Genomic DNA, 24,711 nt, shown 5'->3' with positions numbered 1-24,711 from the left:
AGGCTGCAACAGTTAAAATATTTACAGGTAATCTCATAGTTAAAGTAAGAGGACTTTGGTATAAATCGAAAAGCACATAAGGAAATAAATTTTCTTTGAATGTTTTCCAATTTAACCGAATCAGTTGAAGTAATGGAATTCCAAGCTACAGATGCATATTCAAGTTTAGATCGAACCAAAGTAAAGTATAGAATTAATAGTGACTCAGGAGTAGAAAAAGAATAAGCCATAGATCTTATTAAACCAAGCATTCTTATTGAATGATTATAACTATATTGAACATGATCATGAAAATATAATTTAGAATCGAGTAATACACCAAGATCTTTAATAATAATAATAATAATAATAATAATAATAATAATAATAATAATAATAATAATAATAATAATAATTTATTTTAGCTGGCAAAGTTAAGGCCGTAAGGCCTTCTCTTCCATTCAACCAGCAAAAAGTATATATACATATGCATGAACTTACAAAGAATTCAACAATTTGTTTTAGATGGGAGTTACATGTATACAAGAGTTATTTACGAATTAAACAACAAAATAATAGGAACTATTAATTAAACACTGAAATAAACTGTGTAGCAGAATTAAGCTAAAATAAATAGAATGTTAATATATTTCAAATAATATTAGATAATAGAAAGAGATTATTATGAGACAATTTTGAAAATACAGCACCATCAGGATGATGTCTGAAGAAAGAAGTAACATTGTAGTCAGTGATAGTTTAAATCAGTATGATTGGAGTGAAATGCTAATAAGGTTATCTTTTAAGCTGTTTTTAAAGGTGTTTATTGTCTTGCAGCCCCTAATACTTTGTGACAAAGAATTCCATTGACGCGAGGTGGATACTGTAAAAGATGATAAATAACAAGATGTTCTATGAAGAGGTATACTTAGCGTGCCACAGATAAGTGATCTGGTATTTACGTCGTGGTTAGAGTATAGATAAGAGAAACGAGACGAGAGGTAATTTGGTGTTGAGGTGTTCAGAATTCGAAAGAGTAAAGACAAAGAGTGTAAAGTTCTACGTTCTTTAAGTCGGAGCTACGAAAGACTTGCGAAGGAAGGTGATATGTGATCATATCGTCGGATGTTGTATACGTATCTGACACACATATTCTGCACTCGCTGTAACTTGACTGATAGTTCAGAACTAAGGTCACTTAACAAAACGTCACAATAATCGAAGTGCGGCATTACTAGGGTTTGTACTAGGGTAAGTTTTAGTTGCTGGGGCAAGAAGTTTCTCAAGCAACTCAAACAGTGAATGGAGGAACAGATTTTTTTTTATCGTTTCTTTAACTTTAAAATTCCAACTTAGATTATTATCAAAAAGAAGCCAAGATTTTTACGGCAGATGAATAAGGGATTATGTCTTTATTTAACCTGGCAGAGTTAAGACCATAGGGCATTCTCTTACACTCAACCAAGATAAAAACTGGTTTACATAATTGAACTTCCAACTGTATCGGATTTAAGACGTAATTACATACAGATACGAATTACATAATGAGACAAAAAGAGGCTACTTCCGTCATTGACTTCTAGCAGAATGTGGTGCCCACAAGTGGCGAGGTAATACGTTAAAGTACAGAGTGTCCAACATGCCCGACTGTCCAGCAGACCCTAGTTTACCCTATATATTTTGGTGTTAAGTGATAAATATACACGATTTACATAATAAAGTCATAAACTGAGTTTTGAATAAAGAGTACACAAAAATGAACAACGCGGTAAACATACGAGTATTAAATTAGAAGAAAATACTATTTATTGTTGAGTTGTTTGGACTTTTTCCATTGCTAATTTTCAAAAATTGTAGCACAATTTTTCGAAGAGTGGAGCTCTCTTCGTAGTCAGGTGAAAACCTACTGTGGGGATCGTTACAAACAGCTAGCCTGTCTGACTGATCGATAAGTTGCGAAGATTAAACACAACTGCAATAGGCCTAATAAACATTGTATGAGAAATATACAATTAATATCGTATGGATATGCAAATGGATTGCATATCCATATGATATATTTCTCATGCAGTGTTTATTACTGCAGTTGTGTTCAATCTTCACACAAGCTACTGCACTGGGATCATGTGATTTTTCATAGACCGTTCAACACATCGTAGTTTGTACTTCATTTTAATATTTTACTGATATAAGAGTTTATACAAGCATTTTAGCGATGTTTTAATTTTTTTAAATTTAAATTTCACAATTGTATTATTTCACAATAGATGTTTGCACTTTGTTCAATTTTAATAGTGTTTCACACTACATTATATTACATGCATGTATATTTTAACAGCTGTATTTATGTAACATCTAGTTAATTGTTAGAAACAGATAAGCATAGACGGGCCTTGTGTTTAATACAGCTTAATTTAATAGCTTATCGAATTTCCATTATGGCTTTTAAATTTTCTGAGTGAGCTCATTATAATTGTGTGTGTAACTAATGCCTACCCACTTCACTTGCGTGATTCGGGTTCCACATATTGCGGTAGATAGTAGGACTGTGACCCATTTCCAAGTTGCACACCGCTTCGGCGGACTACGCTATACTTACTTACTGGCTTTTAAGGAACCCGGAGGTTCATTGCCGCCGTCACATAAGCCCGCCATTGGTCCCTATCCTGAGCAAGATCAATCCAGTCTCCATCATCATATCCCACCTCCCTCAAATCAATTTTAATATTATCTTCCCATCTACGTCTCGGCCTCCCCAAAGGTCTTTTTCCCTCCGGTCTCCCAACTAACACTCTATATGCATTTCTGGATTCGCCCATACGTGCTACAGGCCATGCCCATCTCAAACTTCTGGATTTAATGTTTACTAATTGTCAGGTGAAGAATACAATGCGTGCAGTTCTGTGTTGTGTAACCTTCTCCATTCTCCTGTAACTTCATCCCTTTTAGCCCCAAATATTTTCCTAAGCACCTTATTCTCTAACACCCTTAACCTATGTTCCTCTCTCAAAGTGAGAGTCCAAGTTTCATAACCATATAGAACAACCGGTAATATAACTGTTTTATAAATTCCAACTTTAAGATTTTTTGAGAACAGACTGGATGATAAAATCTTCTCAACCGAAAAATAACAGGCATTTCCCATATTTATTCTGTGCTTAATTTCCTCCCGAATATCATTTAGGCCTATATTTGTTACTGTTGCTCCCAGATATTTGAATTTTTCCACCTCTTCAAAGGATAAATTTCCAATTTTTATATTTCCATTTCGTACAACATTCTTGTCACGAGACATAATCATATACTTTGTCTTTTCGGGATTTACTTCAAAACCTATTTCTTTACTTGCTTCATGTAAAATTCCCGTATTTTCCCTAGTCGTTTGTGGATTTTCTCCTAACATATTCACGTCATCCGCATAGACAAGAAGCTGATGTAACCCGTTCAATTCCAAACCCTCTCTGTTATCCTGGACTTTCCTAATGGCATACTCTATAGCAAAGTTAAAAAGTAAAGGTGATAGTGCATCTCCTTGCTTTAGCCCACAGTGAATTGGAAACGCATCTGACAGAAACTGACCTATACGGATCTGCTGTACGTTTCACTGAGACACATTTTAATTAATCGAACTAATTTCTTGGGAATACCAAATTCAATAAGAATATCATATAAAACTCTCTCTTAACCGAGTCATATGCCTTTGTGAAATCTATGAATAACTGATGCACTGTACCTTTATACGCCCATTTTTCTCCATTCTCTGTCGAATAAAAATATCTGATCAATAGTTGATCTATTACGCCTAAAACCACACTGATGATCCAATAATTTCATCTACATATGGAGTTAATCTTCTCAAGGGAATATTGGCCGAGGCTTATTTGAAGGTTTCGTAACAGGCTGTTTTTTACGGTGATGGGTTGTTAGCCCTTCGCCCAATCCTCAAGCTGGAGGACCACCCCTCATCGGCTGTCCGCGACTGCTTATTCAATATATCCACAGAGCTACCCTCCATAAATAAATAAATAAATAAATATCTGGAGGCCGTCCTATACATATCTATATCTGTTGAGAATTATGTCGTGTACTAGAGTGAGTGTATATGTAAGTGTTCGGGTAAGTGTGGCATAAAGCCTACTCCTGTGGAACATATTAGAACTGACGGAAGTGGTGGAGCTGTCTATCGAAGGGAAGAAAGAAATCGTTGAACTTTTATTCAGTACGGTTGCAGGAAAACTTCAGAGGAACTTTGCATTTTAAAATCAGCAGAACGTTATATCTTTACGCAACAATATAAACAATAGAACTTTAATTATGAAAGCGTGGGAACAAAACTGCAGTGCACAACGAAAAATAATAGATAAAACTTCAAATAGTGAAAAAAATTATATGGTTTTCGATCGCAATTGCAACTGACGATGATAAACTCCAGATTCATCCGCATTGAAAATGTTTTCCTCAGTAATATTTGACACATTATGATCAACATGGCTTGTTACATTATCAACAAACAAGAGTATTTTACGTACAGCCCTTTGCATGTTAATTTCCTTCAATCACTCAACAAACATGTCAGCTGTCGTCCATGATTTTCTATTGTTCTCTAAACTTACTGCCCATCCAACACAACCGATGAGTTACAGCCACTAGACAAAGGAATCATAATGTCCGGTAAACTTGTGTATGGAAAACAATTATTAATGCGGTTTCATAATAATGCTGCTGACAAGTGTAACAATGCGACTGTTTGCAAATTTTTCCATGATTCCGACGATAACAAAAAACGTACCCTATAGCCTACTAGATGCCTCTTGAAGATCAACATCACACGATTTGCCACACAGGACATTGAATGTTACGTTACTTCGCTTTCGAAATATTGAAACCATCCGTTGTTAGTCACAAATGTGTTTTTTTTATTTGGTTATTCAACGACGCTGCCATCAGCTGCTTGTCTATGCGGATGACGTGAATATGTTAGGAGAAAATCCATAAACAATTAGGGAAAACACGGGAATTATACTGGAAGCAAGTAAAGAGATAGGGTTGGAAATAAATCCCGAAAAGACTAAGTATATGATTATATCTCGTGGCGAGAATATTGTACGAAATGGAAATATAAAAATTGGAAATTTATCTTTTGAAGAGGTGGAAAAGTTCAAATATCTTGGAGCAACAGTAACAAATATAAATGATACTCGGGAGGAAATTAAACACAGAATAAATATGGGAAATGCCTGTTATTATGCGGTTGAGAAGCTTTTATCATCCAGTCTGTTGTCAAAAAATCTGAAAGTTAGAATTTATAAAACAGTTTTATTACCGGTTGTTCTTTATGATTGTGAAACTTGGACTCTCAATTTGAGAGAGGAACATAGGTTAGGGGCGTCTGAGAATAGGGTGCTTAGGAAAATATTTGGGGTTAAGAGGGATGAAGTTACAGGAGAATGGAGAAAGTTACACAACACAGAACTGCACGCATTGTATTCTTCACCTGACATAATTAGGAACATTAAATCCAGACTTTTGAGGTAGGCAGGGCATGTAGCACGTATGGGCGAATCCAGAAATGCATATAGAGTGTTAGTTGGGAGGCCGGAGGGAAAAAGACATTTAGGGAAGCCGAGACGTAGATGGGAGAATAATGTTAGAATGGATTTGAGGGAGGTGGGATATGATGGTAGAGACTTGATTAATCTTGCTCAGGATAGGGACCAATGGCGGGCTTATGTGAGGGCGGCAATGAACCTCCCGGTTCCTTAAAAGCCAGTAAGTAAGTAAGTATTATTATTATTATTATTATTATTATTATTATTATTATTATTATTATTATTATTATTAGTGCTGAAACTGTCGACCATCCTCTCTAATGCCTAGGCCTATTTGACATCTTTTGATAAGATAAAATTCTAGATACACGCTGGATTTCGTTTCTATCGATAAGATTGAACTTTAGATACATGGTCAATTTAAGTCAATTTATGAACGACTGTTGCCTTGTAATATGGTTTTACTTTCAACTATTTCGTCACTTTCCAAGCTTATGTATTGGATACAGCTGTCTGTTGGTTAACTTTTTTTAACGATTTTATGAGAGGCTGTCCTAGTCTATAGCCAATGTAATCAAGTTTTCTTCATTTAATATCACGCGATTTATGCGCCTTCTTGATTTGAAAATAAGCCAATTTCCCTCATTTTTTACATTAAATTCTGAATTGTTGAATCAGATATTTTTTGAACGCCAGGATATTTCTGTCACGACACTTTTTGCATGATTTCTGCGTAATTACGTATCATAAATGATTTATTTTTCTAATGTGTACTGCATTGCCAAGAATTAAACTGAACTGCACCGACTTGAAGTCAGCTGTATAATAAATTAATGCTCTAATATTCATATACCTTCAGCCTGTATTATCTCCTCATACTGCGCAATACAAAAAAACTTTCCATGTCGAAATGTACACACTATTTTCTCTGTAGTCGTGTTCGATATATAACTGTCAAAGGCAGACGGCATTCTACTTGAACGAAATCTGTTTTTTTTACGAGTGCTCTGTAGTTAAAGTCGATAAAAATTCACTCATGGAGTCGAATAAGACTGAAATGGGACACAGGTTTCAAAGAAGACACCGGAAAGAGGAGCGAACAACGAATTGATGGAACGATCAAGGTCGTCTCACAGGAACAAACAAAATGGTGTAATTCCAAACAGCTCATCATGATGGCGTATGACTTCCGGGATAGGCTACTTTATGTAATAAAAGAATGAATTTCTCGTCATAGCAGTTGTGCAAACTTCTTTTGCATTCTCAGGCACATATTCGTAAAATATTTCTCTACTTGAAATGTTTGCTTTCAACAGGAATTCTGATTTTGTTTCGTAACTTGTATAGAAAAATATTATCTTTTTAAGTGAGTTTTTCTTTGCGGTATTTTTTAACGGCTACGGTTATGTCAACTTTACTTGGTAGTTCATGCAGATTCCTATTACATCGGAGCTAAACTTTTATCTGGAAAACGCTTTGATTGAGGACATATTTCTGTGGATATTAGTTTCTCTCATATAACTGTTTGTAGGGATATATTTTTACCATATTAGTCACTTTATTTAATTATGAAAACATAAAAAACACTGGTTGTTGTAAATTGTTTAGTAATTATTTATTTATTTATTTAGTTAGTTATTTCATCAATCTTTGTTCACGTCATGGCGGATTAGATGTGTTCCAGTTCTTAATACGCCATCACTCTCTATACAGATATTACAAAAACCAATACATATTGAACCTATAGATATTCTCTTACTTACTTACTGGTTTTTAAGTAATCCGGAGGTTCACTGCCGCCCTCCCATAAGCCCGCCATTGGTCCCTATTCTGAGCATCTATCATCATATCCCACCTCCCTCAAATCCATTTTAATATTATCTTCCCATCTACGTCTCGCCATCCCTAAAGGTCTTTTTCCCTCCGGCCTCCCAACTAACACTCTATATGCATTTCTGGATTCGCCCATACGTGCTACATGCCCTGCCAATCTCAAACGTCTGGATTTAATGTTCCTAATTATGTCAGGTGAAGAATACAATGCGTGCAGTTCTGTGTTGCGTAACTTTCTCCATTCTCCTGTAACTTCATCCCTCTTAGCCCCAAATATTTTCCTAAGCACCTTATTCTCAAACACCCTTAACCTATGTTCCTCTCTCAAATTGAGAGTCCAAGTTTCACAACCATACAGAACAACCGGTAATATAACTGTTTGATAAATTCTAACTTTCAGATTTTTTGACAGCAGACTAGATGATAAAAGCTTCTCAACCGAATAATAACAGGCATTTCCCATATTTATTCTGTGTTTAATTTCCTCCCGAGTATCATTTATATTTGTTACTGTTGCTCCAAGATATTTGAACTTCTCCACCTCTTCAAAAGATAAATTTCCAATTTTTATATTTCCATTTCGTACAATATTCTCGTCACGAGACATAATCATATACTTTGTCTTTTCGGGATTAACTTCCAAACTTATCTCTAAATATTCTCTATACACAATAATAATAATAATAATAATAATAATAATAATAATAATAATATTATTATTATTATTATTATTATTATTATTATTATTATTATTATTATTATTATTATTATTATTATTATTATTAAGTTACAGGAGAATGGAGAAAGTTACACAACACAGAACTTCACGCATTGTATTCTTCACCTAACATAATTAGGAACTTAAAATCCAGACGTTTGAGATGGGCAGGGCATGTAGCATGTATGGGCGAATCCAGAAATGCATATAGAGTGTTAGTTAGGAGACCGGAAGGAAAAAGATCTTTAGGGATGCCGAGACGTAGATGGGAGGATAATATTAAAATGGTTTTGAGGGAGGTGGGGTGTGATGATAGAGACTGGATTAATCTTGCACAGGATAGGGACCGATGGCGGGCTTATGTGAGGGCGGCAATGAACCTTCGGGTTCCTTAAAAGCCATTTGTAAGTAAGTAAGTAAGTAATAATAATAATAATAATAATAATAATAATAATAATAATAATAATAATAATTGGCTCAACAACCCATTGAGGCTCCTAGCCTTCCTCACTATTTTATTCCAGCCGTCTCTACTTCTGGCCTTGAATGACCACATTCGTGCACCAATAAAGTTGGCATCTTCGTATACATTATCCTCCCATCTGCTCCTCGGTCTTCCTTTGGAATAATAATAATAATAATAATAATAATAATAATAATAATAATAATAATAATAATAATAATAATAATAATAGCTCTTGTATTTATAACTCTTACTTTAACTTTTTCATTTCTATACTCCATCTCTTAAAAATTATTCTGTTAACTTCATTGACTACTTTTCGTAGTTTCCTATCGTGTCCGACTACTCAACATTTATAATTCCATATCCGTTAGAGCTTTGACTTTCTCTCCCCCACCTAATTTTAACTCTAAAAAGAAATTTTCCTAATTTATGCAGATTGCTGGCGTTCATTTTTTTATAAGCTACTATAGCTTTTACGCCTTTATAGATTATATAAAATCCTTTGATAAAGTACATAGAGAAATCCTGTGGAATATACTATTTGAAAGAGGCGTCCCAAAACACATTATTAGGGCCATTCAAAGTTTATATGTAAATACAAATATTAAAATAAAAAGTGGAAACAAAAAATCAACACATGAAATTTTAATAAATCAGGGATAATTTATACTGTTCACACACTCTGTTTATTAATTTTTTTTTATTTAATTATTATTATTATTATTATTATTATTATTATTATTATTATTATTATTTTTACGTCTAGATACATTGTAATATATTGTGTACCTTGTTTGTAATCATCACTGCTTGTCTTGCATTGTTCTGTATATGAATATTGTGGTCGCAAAAAGACCATGGAGTTATGCGACCTAAAATAAATCTTGAAAAAAAAAATCAGGGATTAAGAGAAGGGTGTCCTCTTTCACCCACTCTTTTTGATTTATATATAGACGAAGTTGTCAGGAAATGGCAACTAATTTTTAAAAATCCCAAAAAAACAATCCTTGTTGATACACTAATGTTTGCTGGCGATCAGGCCATAATGACCTCTTCAGAGAATAACCTACAAAGTTCCATTTTTAAATTAAGCAAGATTGCACAAGAATGTAACTTAGAAATTTTCTCACAAAAACAAAAGTGATGGCCCAATGTGGCAAAGAATTACAAAGACCAAAAATAGTTTTAAGTGAGAGAACATTAGAACAAGTAAAGGATTTCAACTATCTAGGTGTTTCATTAGAATGTAACAGAGAAAAATATACAAACAGTAAATTACAAAAGTTCCAGTATTTATGTGGTACCCTGAAGAGAACATTGGGAAAGAAAGTAAGAAAAGAAACACGACTAAAATTTTACAAAGTGTTGGCTGTGCCTGCAATGTTGTATGGCTCAGAAATATGGACTTTAAATAAGCAATCAAAAGAATAGAAGCTGCAGAAATGAAATATTTACGATTTGTGGCGGGATATACTTTAATGGATAAAAAACGAAGTGAAGATATTCGCAAAGAATTGAACATATTTAGCCTTACAGATAAAATAGAAGAATATAGGAGACAATGGCATGAACATGTCTTTGGAATGGATACTAATAGAATGGCTTGGAGAAGTTTAAAATATCGACCGAGAGAAGGAAAAAGAGACCAAGGACGTCCACGAAAGAGATGGATACAACAGCTTTAATAATTGGAGCCGGAACGAACCAATAAGGTTTAATCCCTGGAAGAAGAAGAAGAAGAAGAAGAAGAAGAAGAAGAAGAAGAAGAAGAAGACTATAGCGTTTATTTGTAGAAATTTTTTATCCACCCAACCGTTTCTCAAATCATTCGTTGCCTGACACTTTAACGCAATATGCATTGCGTCTTCCGCTAGTCCAAATTGTTTAGTAAACAGACATTCATGTTACGATGCATTTTTAAACAAATACCCGTTAGTGTTTTAGGAATAATTATTGTTTTACACATGTAAGCCTATATTATATTCAATGAAATGTGAATAGATCGGTGTAGCACAGAGCGCGCCCCATTCCGCTCCCGGCAGGGAATGCGCGCACTGACCATGGCCGGCGTAGGTTGCATCATTATCATTCTACAACCTCCCGTGTATTTCTAGTCATATAACAATGATTAATAATATCATTAACATAATTGAAGATCGCCCCGGAAAAAGGGTGTAACAACAAAATAATGAAATATGTAACTCTGGTGGAAAAAGTAATTTTCAAACATTAATTTATAACAATAAATTATTGCATACAATAGCTGAATAAACTCGTAGATTGATTAGTCAAATAGTTCCGGTAGTAAATATAAGCCTAATGAAATATGCTGCTGAAATTATTTAGATTTCTCTTGAAACGTGAATTATACAGGATGTTTCCGAGGTGGTGTTACAAACTTTCAGGGATGATGGCGAAGGGCACATGTATCAATTTGAGATAAGGAATCTTGGTCCGGAAATGACTGAGTCGAAAGTTACAAGCAAAAATAATTGTGTGGAAATGAAATTCTTTTATTACTCTGTACACCTTATATATGTGTATTTATCTGTACATTTTACACATACTGTATTCATCTGACGTTGTTTGCGTTGTCTACTTACAGTATTCCATTCAATGCGCTGTCTGAGAAATGGGGACAGGAAACTACACTAAAGCAATGCAGAGAGCGTAATGTGTAACGGACACGATCGGTCCCGATATGCACATCTGTAGACAGCAGTGTATGTGTACAAGTTGCAGTGTCCAGTCGATCAGTCCTAGTGAAATGGAGGAGTACACGAGAGCGGAATAAGCAGACCTGATTTTCGAATACGGGAACAGTAGACAAGCTCGCAGATTGTATCGTTACAAGTACCCACGTAGGAGATATCCGGCTCGTACCATCTTTCCACAACTGTTCCAAAGGTTAAGGGAAGGAGGGCAAAATTACAATTCCATTTCCACACAACTATTTTTGCTTATAACTTTCGACTCAGTCATTTCCGGACCATGGTTCCTTATCTCAAATTGATACATGTGCCCTTCGCCATCATCCCTGAAAGTTTGTAACACCACCTCGGAAACACCCTGTAGATTTGATGGTCACATCCTTATTCCGGGGAGGTCTTCAATTATACAGTACATCAGAATATATCATTCAAAATAATTCTTGTAGATCTCTCTAAGCTCTAAACGGTTTTGATTGTTATTATAATTTTGCATAAACACTTAATTTCTATATAGCCTATACATCTTGATTACACAAATTTTAACACTGTATCACTTCGGAATATGTATGATGAGAACTTTCATGTGTTAAATTTTGACGTACCTTGTTAACATGTTTCGACCTATTTTGGGTCATCTTCGGAACTGGTCGTTGTTGGTCTTGGCGCCTCTTGTTTCCTGTGTGGGTGCGTTCGTAGTGTAGAGTCAATGAGTGTATGTGTTTTGAAATTGAGTTGTATGTTGAGAATATCGTTGGGGTGTGTTTTCGTATGTCTGTATATTTCATATTGTTCTAGTGTGTTGAATTTCTGGCTTTTTGGTTGGATGTGCAGTATTTCCATGTCTGTGTTGATGTCTCTGTGGGTGTGGTTGGCATTTGTGATGTGTTCTGCATATGTGGAGGTGTTTTGTAATTTTGTTATGGCTGTGATGTGTTCTTTGTAACGTGTTTGAAATGATCTGTCTGTCTGTCCTATGTAGAAGTTGTTGCAGGTGTTACATTTGAGTTTGTATACGCCTGTGTGGTTGTATTTGATTGTTTGTGTTGTTTGTGTGTTGAGATGTTTTGTAGAGTGTGATTTGTTCTTTGACTCTACACTACGAACGCACCGACACAGGAAACAAGAGGTGCCAAGACCAACAACGACCAGTTCCGAAGATTACCGAAAATAGGTCGAAACATGTTAACAAGGTACGTTAAAATTTAACACAAGAAAGATCTTATCATACATATTCCAAACTTAATTTCTCTGAAAGAGGAATATATCTATGGTAGTACGCGATAAAAAAGGGTGTAAATCATAAGTCGGTTGTTATGAGTTATGACCTTCATGTGAATACAAATAATATACTTCTTCAGATGGTATAAAGGGCAGTCGACATGTCAGTTCAAAAGGGAAACAACACTGTGAAACCTGCATGTTAAAGTTTCATTGTGCTATGAAAAATCCAAGAATCACTAAAATTACTCCAATTTTTGTAAAATATGTTCTATGTTTAGTATAAGTTTGAAATTATATATTTTGTTAATTGGTTTTTTTCACGTAGTATTTTATTTACAGCTCATACTTTCTCATGAATTGACGCAACGCCAGAATTTACAGGAACTAAAACAAGTATGTATTATGACCGGTCTGAAGTGTTTGTTTTATGTTGTTTCTGCATTTTATTCTTCAGTGTATTTAGTGTATGTATGGTGTGATTGAATAATTAATTTATTTCTATGTCTATTTAGCTCTGTTTCGCATGTTAGAGCAACTTAAACATAGCCTATATGGCTAATTTTGTTGTATTACAAAATGATCTCTAACAGAATCCTAAGTTTATGTGTGAATATCTATGTAAATGTGTGTATATATGCAATAACAAAATTGAATTGTGGTAATTTTACAAGATTACGTCCAAAATATAATAGTAATTATGCAACGAGCCTATAATGATAGTAATTAAGATGCAAGTATGTTTGTTTATGAAACGAGCGCAAGCGAGTTTCATAATTTTCATACGAGCGTCTTAATTACCATTATAGGCAAGTTTCATACGACTTTTTATGCTCGACCATATTTCTAACTTGAAATTATTCAGAAATATTCATTTTATTTGTATCTGACAGAAGACCGGAAGTGACCTTGTTCATAGCTCGAAATTGTGAGATGTGCGCAGACGCGAAAGTATTGTTTTTTTCCGAGGAACAATAATGTCATTGACCTTGGTGTAATGCAGAGAATGTATAACCTGGAAATTGATTTAGAATTGAAAAACGAGATGACAAATTGAATTTATTTGAATATTATTTACAATTAACGCTAATTATTATAGTAACAGAACATAACCTTCTGCAACAGTATTGGATTTCCAGCCTCCGTGACGTTTCCCTCGTCTTTCGATTGCATATCCGAGAATAATCGAAAACCTGAACTTTAATGAATAGGTGTACTTTAATGACATGCATTAAAGGACTGCTACCAGGTGTATAATTACTACATTTCGGCATGGTCGAGCATAAAATATATAATGTAGTAGGTTAGGCAAGAATCATAGTGCAAGAACAGGGTTTGTTCATATCTAAAAAATATGTAATGCGTATGTTTTTTTTAACTTACAACTGTCCGAAAATTCTGTTCTGTTTAGTATTGTACTGTGAAATAACATTATGGAACTGTTGATTTAGAAGTGTATGATTCTTATTTCACACAATAGTGGTCGGTTTCAAGATAAATGTATACTGATTGACAATGTAGCAGAGGATAAAGTTTGCTTAACATCAGTATAAAACTGACCAAAAGATGTAATATTTGTTAGATTTTGTAATAATTTATTAGAATAAATGTTATTAAAAAAATTGATTCGTAGCAACTAACAAACAAAATTTGTTCTATGATTTGAATAGTTCACTAGACATGGGTCAATAGTAGGACAGGAAAACAGACAGACGGTAGGCCTATGTCATGAATCTGCTGGGAACGCATTTTTGCGCTAAAATCTCTAAATATAATTTCACAACATCACAATATTTTCTCTTTACTCTTCCTGTAATATGAAAGTAAAAGTTAGTTTCTATGTATGTCTATACTCCGTTTCATAGGGCAGTCATTTATTAGGACCCAAATAAATTTTGTGGTATCGAATACTAGGCCCACTATTAAAGTCGGTGTTACTGCAAAAGGTAACATTTGCTGGAACTGTGAAAAACTCTACCTCGTATTGGATTTCAATCCACGTTCGTTTCGCTTCAGGTTATAGGACGCAAACTCCTTCCGCATGTTGAGAATAAGATGCCTTGGTCTCTAAGGAGATATAAAACTGCTAAAATAGCATTGCAACACTGCACTTCGGGCTGCGGAACTTAACAGCTTTATCGTTCAGAATTTCCCAGCAAGAGAAATCTCTTCAGATCAATTTCAAGTAATGTCACTATAGGCCTACGGAGTAATTATTTATATGTGACGCTTTCTATAGACTACATTATGAGGGTCGTCTATATGATGTAACAGTAACTTTTTGCTGCAAATACAAGATATTTGGCTTCTATTTACATGAAAACGTATAATATTTAATATCCTTCCATAGTAATTGATTGCAAGTTATTATTTTACATTTCTTCTTTTGCACCCACCAAACAAATGATCAGGGACTCTAGGTGCTTTGAATATCATAAGTAGTTAGCCACTAGCGTAGCTTCACAAGTTAGTGTAAAGTGGACAGTCAGAATGAAGAATCAAGCTGTGCTGGAAAGGGTGGGTGAAGAAAGAATGATGCTGAAACTGGCCAGAAAGAGGAAAAGGAATTGGCTGGGTCACTGGAGAAGAAACTGCCTACTGAAGGCTGCACTGGAAGGAATGGTGAACTTTGTATGTATGTATTTATTCACACTGCAAAGGGTATATACCCGGTGGCAGTGGTAACTAATTACACTCAATAATGACAATAATAAACTTATTAATTAAAAATACAATTAATAATACTAATAATTAATACTAATAATAATAATAATAATAATAATAATTTATTTATTTATTATTATTAATATTTGTGTGCTGAACAATAATAATAATAATTATTTATTTATTTATTTATTTTATTTATTTATTATTAATATGTGTGTGCTGAACAACAGCCAGAGGCCAATTATAGTTCAGCACAATACACAAACAGAAGATACAAAGGTGCAAAACAAAAATAAATAATATCTTAAATAACAAAAACATACATGAATACAATTGAGTACAAACAGTAAAAACTAATAATCAAAACGAAACTAAACCTTAAAAGAATCTAAATTGTGCCCATGCAAATTGGCATATTTTATGCATCTACAGACTGGAGAAAGTAATTTTGAATTTCGGTTATAAAAAATTTTTTGAAATCTTAAACCTTTTGTAGGAATACGAAGGCTGATATTGTTTATGATAGACTCACAATCAATATCACCCTTGATAACTTTGCAAAAAAATTGATAATCAAGATTTAGACGTCTAGCATAAAGGCTACAACAGTTAAAATATTTACAGGTAATATCATAGTTAAAGTCAGTGGAATTGGGTATATATCGAAAAGCACATAAGGAAATAAATTTTCTTTGAATATTTTCCAATTTAACCGAATCGGTTGAAGTAATGGAATTCCAGGCTACAGATGCATATTCAAGTTTAGAGCGAACCAAAGTAAAGTATAGAATTAATAGTGACTCAGGAGTAGAAAAAGAATAAGTTATAGACCTTATTAAACCAAGCATTCTTATTGAATGATTATAAATATATTGAACATGATCGTGAAAGTATAATTTAAAATCGAGTAGTACACCAAGATCTTTTATAGAATTTTTCCTAATAATACAGGCGTTATTAAGAGAATAATTAAATTTTGTGGAAGTAGTTTTTCGAGAGTACGAAATGACAAAAGTTTTTGTTTCATTAATTTTCATTCCATTAATGTCAGACCAAAGTTCAATGGAGTTAATATCATTTTGAAGAGTTTGGCAATCGGCAGAACTATTTATTGAGCGAAAGATTTTGAGATCATCAGCAAATAACAGGTAGTTTGAACTTATTCTTTTACATATGTCATCAATAAATAATAAAAATAATAGAGGGCCCAATGTAGATCCTTGGGGAACTCCACATAAACAATTAAATGGGTCCGAGAGAGAATCACCAAGACGAACACAACATTGTCTATTTGTTAAATAGTTTTCAAACCAGCTCACGTAGTTAGAAGAGAGACCAAAGTTTTTTAATTTATTTATCAGAATATTGTGAGGTACAACATCAAACGCTTTGCTAAAGTCGATATAAATTGAGTCAATTTGACCTTGGGTTTCAACAACAGGCATAACAAGATTAAGGTAGGATACTAAGTTTGTAGTTGTTGATTTACCTTTAGTAAAACCATGTTGTGCTGAATTAATTTTATTCTTAACATAAAATGAAACATGTTTGTGGATTATTTTTTCAAAAATTTTTGAGAAATTGTTTAATATTGAAATAGGTCTATAATTGGAAACAACATTTTTTTTACCATTCTTAAAGATAGGAATAACGGATGCTTCTTTCCAAAGCATAGGGTATGTACCGGTTAATAAACTTAAATTAAATATAAAGGTTAAAACGGGTATTAGAATATTAGAACATCCCTTAATAATAAAATTAGGAATGCCATCAGTGCCCTTTGATTTATTAGGTTTAAGCTTCTTTATGGCTAATGAAATGTCATAAACTGTAATTTTAGATAAGGATAAGAAGTCAGTAGAATTATACTCCAACAAACAGAGATTAGAATTAGGCTGTATTTGAATCGATTTGAATTGATTAGCAAATGCATTAGCAATTTCTTGCTGATCAGTAATGTGAATCCCATTTATTAATAATTCGGTGGGATAATTATTGGATTTACGAAAAGATTCTACGTATTTCCAAAATTTCTTAGGTTCATTCTTCAAATTTTCATCAATGGATTGTAACCATTTAAATTTGTCAGATTTAATCATAGCTTTAACTTGTTTTCTGTAATTGGAAAAAATTTGATAATGGTGATCAGTTTTGAATTTCTTAAAATTTCTATGTGCTTTGTTCTTTTTCCTAATAAGTATACGCAAGGTATTTGAAAACCATTTAGGATAGTGCGATTTTTTTACGAAAGTGACAGGAACAGCAAGAGAAATAGCTTTGTTCATAATCTGGGATAACGCGTTAGCAGCAACGTTAACATCAGTAGTTTGATATATGGAATTCCAATCATGATTGTATAGAGTGGAATAGAGTTTCAAGTAATCACCTTGAGAATAATTTACGAAGGTACTAGATTGGCAGTGATCAGGTAGCGACAAATACACTTCAAGATTAATGGAGATAGATGGATGATAAGAATCCTCCAAAACTAGAGAATGATTGGCTAGTTTTACTGTACTATTAATAATATTAGTAAAGACAATATCAAGTAGATTTTTATTTGAGACAGCAAAATTAATTTGGTTTAATCCCAGAAGGCAAGACGAGGAATTTAAATCACTGGACTTAATTTTAGAGTAGTAATGAATATCATTAAGATTAAAACCAGTTGACCAATCCATACCAGGACAATTGAAATCACCAATAATTACTATTTTAAATTATGAGTATCAAGGTTTTTTTCAAGAAAATTGAGGTAAGATTTTAAGTGATTATGACCGAAATCAGGTGGGAAGTAATGATTTCCAATTAATAAATTAATACCATCAGCCATTTTAATTTCAATCCAAACACATTCATTAATAATTTCTAAATTATATCGCCGACAGGTAAAAGGTAACTGGTTGTTAATCGCTGTTAGGACACCCCCACCTCTTTTTTTATTGGTGTCCTCATACGTTATGTCTGCTCGAAACACAGTATAATTGTTAGGGAATAAGTTTGTATTTAATACTGATTCAGATAACCACGTTTCAGTAAGACAGATAATGATATCATTATTACTTACTACATTTTGAAAAATTTCATCAATTTTTGTATTAAGACCACGAACATTTTGGTAAAATATCTCAAGATGATTATTAGAACTGTGCATTGAGAGTTAGAGAATAATATTAAGAGGCATTAACCCTAGAATCAACTGAAGTACCTGGTGGAGCAAAATGCTGCTCAGGTTTAAGTTTACCAAAAAAGGGTGCAATGAGGCATCCCGCAGGCCAAACATCAGAATTATTAATTAACTCGAAATCCCTCTCATCAACTGAGATATGAAAAGAGGAATACGACTGGTATTTTGTTTTCAATTTAGTTATTTCGAGAGATCTTAATTTACGTTGATGAAAGAGTGAATCCTTAATATTATTCTCGTTTACATTAGGACTAAATCTAGAAACAAAAAGAGATTTGGTTCTGATTCTCTCTGGAGCCATTTCTAAGTTGTTATTAGTTAGAGTGCCAACTTTAGGATCTCGTTTCTTAAATTTTTTGCGAGTGACAGTTTGAAAACCATCGGAGTCTACGTTATTTGATAACGCAATAGTGCTATCGTCTGTGCGTACGACAGCAGAGATTACCTCATTACTGTTATGATGAGTAAGAGCAAATGAAGTACTCGGTGCTGACTTCGCATGATTGCGAGAATTAACAGTGTCAGACAAAACACTACTGTAGGATTTAGTAACCGGGTGAACAGTGGACTGTTGACCCAATTTTGGGACAATCTGATCAGGCTTACAAGGACAGGAATTTTTTACCAAAATCTCGGCCATTTGTAATTTGAGGGCAGTATTCTCGCTCTTTAATTCACCCATTTCTTTTTCAAGATTTTTAACATGCTCCAGAATAACTGTTAAAGTATCTAGAATGGATTCACTATTCAATCGTACCGTCTCTATTTGTACAGAGAGAGATTCCTTACTTTGTAAATTAGGTAGTTCAAGTTCCCTAGTAGGCGAGATGATCTTCTTATCGGTCTTCTTGGTCGGTTTCACTGGAGTGTTATCACCATGAACCGCCTTCGCAGCACTGGTACACTCATCACACTTGAAGGAGGAAATGTCTCCCTTCATGAAAAAATCGTATTCCACTTCACTCATATTTAAACAATCAAGATGAAATCTTAGGCCACAAGGCCCAACACACTTTAGGAACTTTTGTCTGCCGAAGAAAGCAGCGCTACATTTAGAACATGTATCTTTACTAGGCGGCATTGTACGCAGTTAACTAAGCGCCTTAAATGAGGACACAGACGAATGTAGTAATAACTAATCACTGTAATAATAATAATAATAATAATAATAATAATAATAATAATAATAATAATAATAATAATAAAGGGAATATCCTAAATTAAATGAAGCACGACCACTTAAAATAACATTTAAAATAAATCTAATTTGTATCTTAAACCTAAGTTCAAACTAAAACCCACGAGTATGTTATGTTCATATCTGCACAAGTACCTTTCAACATTACACTCATTTCGCTGTCAACTCACTCACTGCACTGGAACTACGACACATTTCACTGATTCTATCCTGATTTCACTAACACTTCAAAAACATTTCACTGTTCAAATACTTTGCACTGCCACTATAAACTATAAAGCTTCACTGACAGGAACACGTTTCACTTACACAACACACTTCACTGACACAACATAATTCTTCACTGATACAACACTTCAATAACACAATATCATTTACACCCTTTAAATATTGTGTATAATTACCGTTTATTAGTAAAGTCCTTAAGCCTATTTTTAAATACATTTTTGGTTGTTGGTAAAGCCTTTAGTAGGTCTGCAGGTAAAGCATTCCAGTCCCTGAACGGGAAAAGAGTTCGGAGCAGAAGAAGTTATCAGATAATAGACGACTTTAAGATATATGGACCATATGAGGAGACAAACTAAGAAAGATTAGAGAAAGCTGGGTTTGCAGTGAAAGATCTGACTTGGGCAGAACACATGAATGAATGAATGAATGGTTTCCAAGAAAATTTTTCATTTCTATTGTAATGACGGCTAGGAAGTTCGTATCGTAATTCTGATGTTGAACTTGGACTGTAACGCAACCGAATGCATAGCAGCACAAGACGTCAACATTTAACGAAGAATAATCCGGGAAAAAATAAACGTATTACATATTCCTGTTTGCATAATTATTTAATAACAGATTATTTTACTTTTTTGGAATCATGCATAATACTAACATTACGTAAAACAATAATAGTAGAATAGTTCAATACAAATTAACAATTTTCTTAAGCTACTCAAGACTGTACACAGCTCCATAGAATGTCACTATGCGTTGTTTATGTGAACATACTGTATATCGTCTGTAGGGAGCGGGAGCAGAAAGAGGAACGGATGAAAATCTATACTCCTCGCTGTTCTAAACTAAATTCTACTGTTTTCGTACGAACTTCCTGCCTATGGTCATGAACAGTTTGATGATTCAAGTGGAGCTCACTTGTGATCATTTTGTCAAACGTTGATCAGACTTCAAGAGATCCCCCACTTTGGTCATATTTTCATCCGTTTTTGACGTCTTCCAGAACGAGGTTCATCTTCTACACTCCCACGACTATCCAAAAGAAATACTTTATACCATCTAGAAGCCTGTGTTCTCGAAATAGCATAATCTTCATAGTTCCCTTGTAATTTTTCGCAAGTTGCTGTTACACCTTCATTGAGTTCCACACAAAACTCCATCGCACGCCGCTGCTCTAGATTTTGTTGTTCCATTTTGTAACGCGTAGCAACCACACACGTCTTACACAATTTGTTGTCAAGTTAGACGTGTTACCGCTATCAAGGTGAAATTGCACTGAACATCAATCAAGAACTTAGGTCTCGGTTGGCATTAGTAGCGTGATTGCAATGTTGCCATATCTCAAGCTATTCGTTCAGTCTCGTTTTAGACATATCTCGTATAAGATAATTTCAACAGCATAACATAACTTATTTCTTTTATATTTAAGTAAATGTCCAGCAATATGAATTGTGGTAATATTATAATTTTATAAACTTTCATTTTCATAGCAATTATTGTGGTTAGTTATTCGTCTGGTTTAGTAAACGTGGAAGTTTTGGACTAACAAATAACCGTAAAATTCAGTGTCAGTCACACGTTTTTGCCGTTATTTTGTAATCTTGACCAAGAATGTGAAATATAAGGGGGGAATAATTATGACGTTTATTATAAAAATTAAATTATGATAAGTTATACTCGTACTTTCAATTACAGAAAACATTGTCATGCCTCAAAATGGTCTTCATTTCGAGAAAACAGAATTTTAAGCACCGTAATAAAATGGTTTCGGACATGCTATCCATCCATCCATCCATCCATCCATCCATCCATCCATCCATCCATCCATCCATCCATCTATCTATCTATCTATCTATCTATCTATCTATCTATCTATCTATCTATCTATCTATCTATCTATCTATCTATCTGTCTGTCTGTCTGTCTGTCTGTCTGTCTGTCTGTCTGTCTGTCTGTCTGTCTGCCTGCCTGCCTGCCTGTCTATATATCTATATATCTATCTCTCTCTATATCTCTATATCTCTATATATCTATATCTCTATATCTATCTCTCTCTATATCTGTATATCTCTATTTCTCTATATATCTATATCTCTATATCTATCTCTATATATATTTCTATATCTATCTCTAGCTCTAGCTCTATCTCTATATCTATATCTCTATCTCTATATCTTTATCTCTATCTCTATATCTCTATATGTCTATATCTCTATATCTATATCTCTATCTCTGTAACTCTATCTCTGTATCTGTCTGTCTCTATGTCTCTGTCTGTCTGTCTCTGTCTGTCTTTCTCTGTGTCTGTCTGTCTGTCTCTGTCTCTGTCTATATCTATCTATATGTATATCTTTTTTTAAGTAGGTTATTTTACAACGCTTTATCAACATTATATGTATATCTATCTATATCTCTCTGTATATATCAATATCTCGCGATAGAAGATTTCTCCTAAATTACTGGATAGATGTTGATATTCAATAGCTACTACCTATTTATCCAGGAATGATGCAGACAAAATATAATGCTTTTATTAAATTTTACAGATCCTCATTTTAAATATAAAACAAAATTGTGATTAAATCAAAGTCTATTCTAAAGATATTTTTTTAATGTCTTAAATAGATATGCTTTTCCGTCGTCCTGTCCTAACACGATTTTGGAATCAATTGAATTAATTTGGTCTATAAAAAAGGCTGTTTTTTCAAATTAAGAAGAAATTTTGGTAGCTTTTCATTGTATTCCTTTAGTGTTAATCAAAACTAATTGGTTAGCTATTAATTTACTGAGTTGCCACAAATTTTATAATGACGAAAGAGACATTATAGGCTATACTTCATACAATTTTATTACAAATGTGGCATGGTTAAGCTTATACTCTCAAAATAAAAATGGAAGAACTCCAGCTGAATTTTTAGGAAATAATGAGAAAACTGTATGATATTCTTATAGAGTGTTAGTTGGGAGACCGGAGGGAAAAAGACTTTTGGGGAGGCCGAGACGTAGATGGGAGGATAATATTAAAATGTACTTGAGGAAGGTGGGATATTATGATAGAGACTGGATTAATCTTGCTCAAGTTAAGGACCGATGGCGGGCTTATGTGAGGGCGGCAATGAACCTGCGGGTTCCTTAAAAGCCATTTGTAAGTAAGTAAGTAAGTAATGACAAAACTGTATGATCTCAAAACTTTAAAATTCATTGAAATGTTCAGAGTAAAAATTGAATGTCAAAAATGAAGTTCTTGAGATAAGTTATTGGATATATTAGGCTAGGCGGGATGAGTAAGCTCATTATTTGTAATGAAGTACACAAATTTATACTTATTGACACAATATGTGGAGGGAAAGCAAAACCGAATGAAAGAACACACCATGGTAGACTCGCACAAAATTGTTGGACTATAAATCCATCGCTGAGAAAAGTGGGAAGATGTAATGCACAGATTTCAAGGGTTACTCCTTAAGGAGGAGTACGAATATAATAACTGATAAGAGATGAGCGAGATTCATTCGGCTGAAGAGTACAGCTGATGCGTGGATTACATCAAAAGAACTGGATAACATCATCACACACAAAGGGAAGATAACTGAAATTGCTTTGATCTGCTGTTAATATCGCATGAAACTGTTCTTCCCTAAACCACCGTTTTATACATTAACTAGCCGTACCCGTGCGCTCCGCTGCACCCGTTAGAAATAAATATAAAGTAATTACATAATTAAAATAGGAAATTTGATCCAGGGAACATTCGTGTTTGATAGAAGGACAAATCGTTTAATATGTTACTTAATTTAAATTGCATCCAAATAATTAAAATGCGATCATTTTGGTCCAGAGACACTCATTTGGTGCAATGACAATTCTTTTAACATGTTTCTTAATTTTTATTACATGTATTTTTTTATTGGGTTATTTTACGACGCTGTATCAACATCTAGGTTATTTAGCGTCTGAATGATATGAAGGTGATAATGCCGGTGAAATGAGTCCGGGGTTCAACACCGAAAGTTACCCAGCATTTGCTCATTGAGGCATTGAGGGAAGACCCCGGAAAAAACCTCAATCAGGTAACTTGTCCCGACCGGGATTCGAACCCGGGCAATCTAGTTTCGCGGCCAGACGCGCTGACCGTTACTCCACAGGTGTGGACTTTTATTACATGTAACCATAGCTTAATGAAGATTGACATCATTTAGATTTAATGTGTATATTTTATTTTACTTGTTATAGGTTTCCATTGAATTGTGGTAATAACTTAATTTTAACCCTTGTTTTCTACGTATTCAGTAAATGGCGCTTAGTCCACTATGGTTCTGAACCCTTCAAATAACTTAAATTATATTATATTATATTATATTATATTATATTATATTATATTATATTATATTATATTATATTATATTATATTATATTATATTATATTTTATTATATTATGTTATGTTATGTTATTACTGTAATAACATTATAGCATTATGTCCATCTAGAGAAACTACACTTTCCAATCGGTTAATTTAGCTTCCGATATTACTTCATACAAACACAGAAACAGTCTCTGTAGGCTATCTTTCATAGCTTTCGATTGTTGCTGTCCAAGACCCCTTATAGACGAAGTCATTTTTTTTTAATTCATTACACGGTCTTAGATGGCAGTTATTTTAATTTTAAAACTCATTTATCTCATTAAATATCAGTCCTATCAAAATTTTTCAAGGAATAAAACTTATCGCAAATTATTTTAAAGAAACTTTTGTTATGTAACATTTTTCACAAGAATCAGTAATAAGCGAGATATTTCGATTTATTTAATTCAGGCCCCCTTATAACCCCCCTTTTAAATAATGTATTTTGAATTCCATATAGCCTAAAATCTAAGTTACAACGAACTTAATTTATATTCCAATTTTCATCGAAATCCGTTCAGCCATTATCGCGTGAAAAGGTAACAAACAGACAGAC

This window comes from Periplaneta americana, chromosome 16 (genome assembly GCF_040183065.1).
Source record: "Periplaneta americana isolate PAMFEO1 chromosome 16, P.americana_PAMFEO1_priV1, whole genome shotgun sequence".
Classification (NCBI taxonomy): Eukaryota; Metazoa; Arthropoda; class Insecta; order Blattodea; family Blattidae; genus Periplaneta; species Periplaneta americana.
This window is presented reverse-complemented; position numbering follows the sequence as displayed.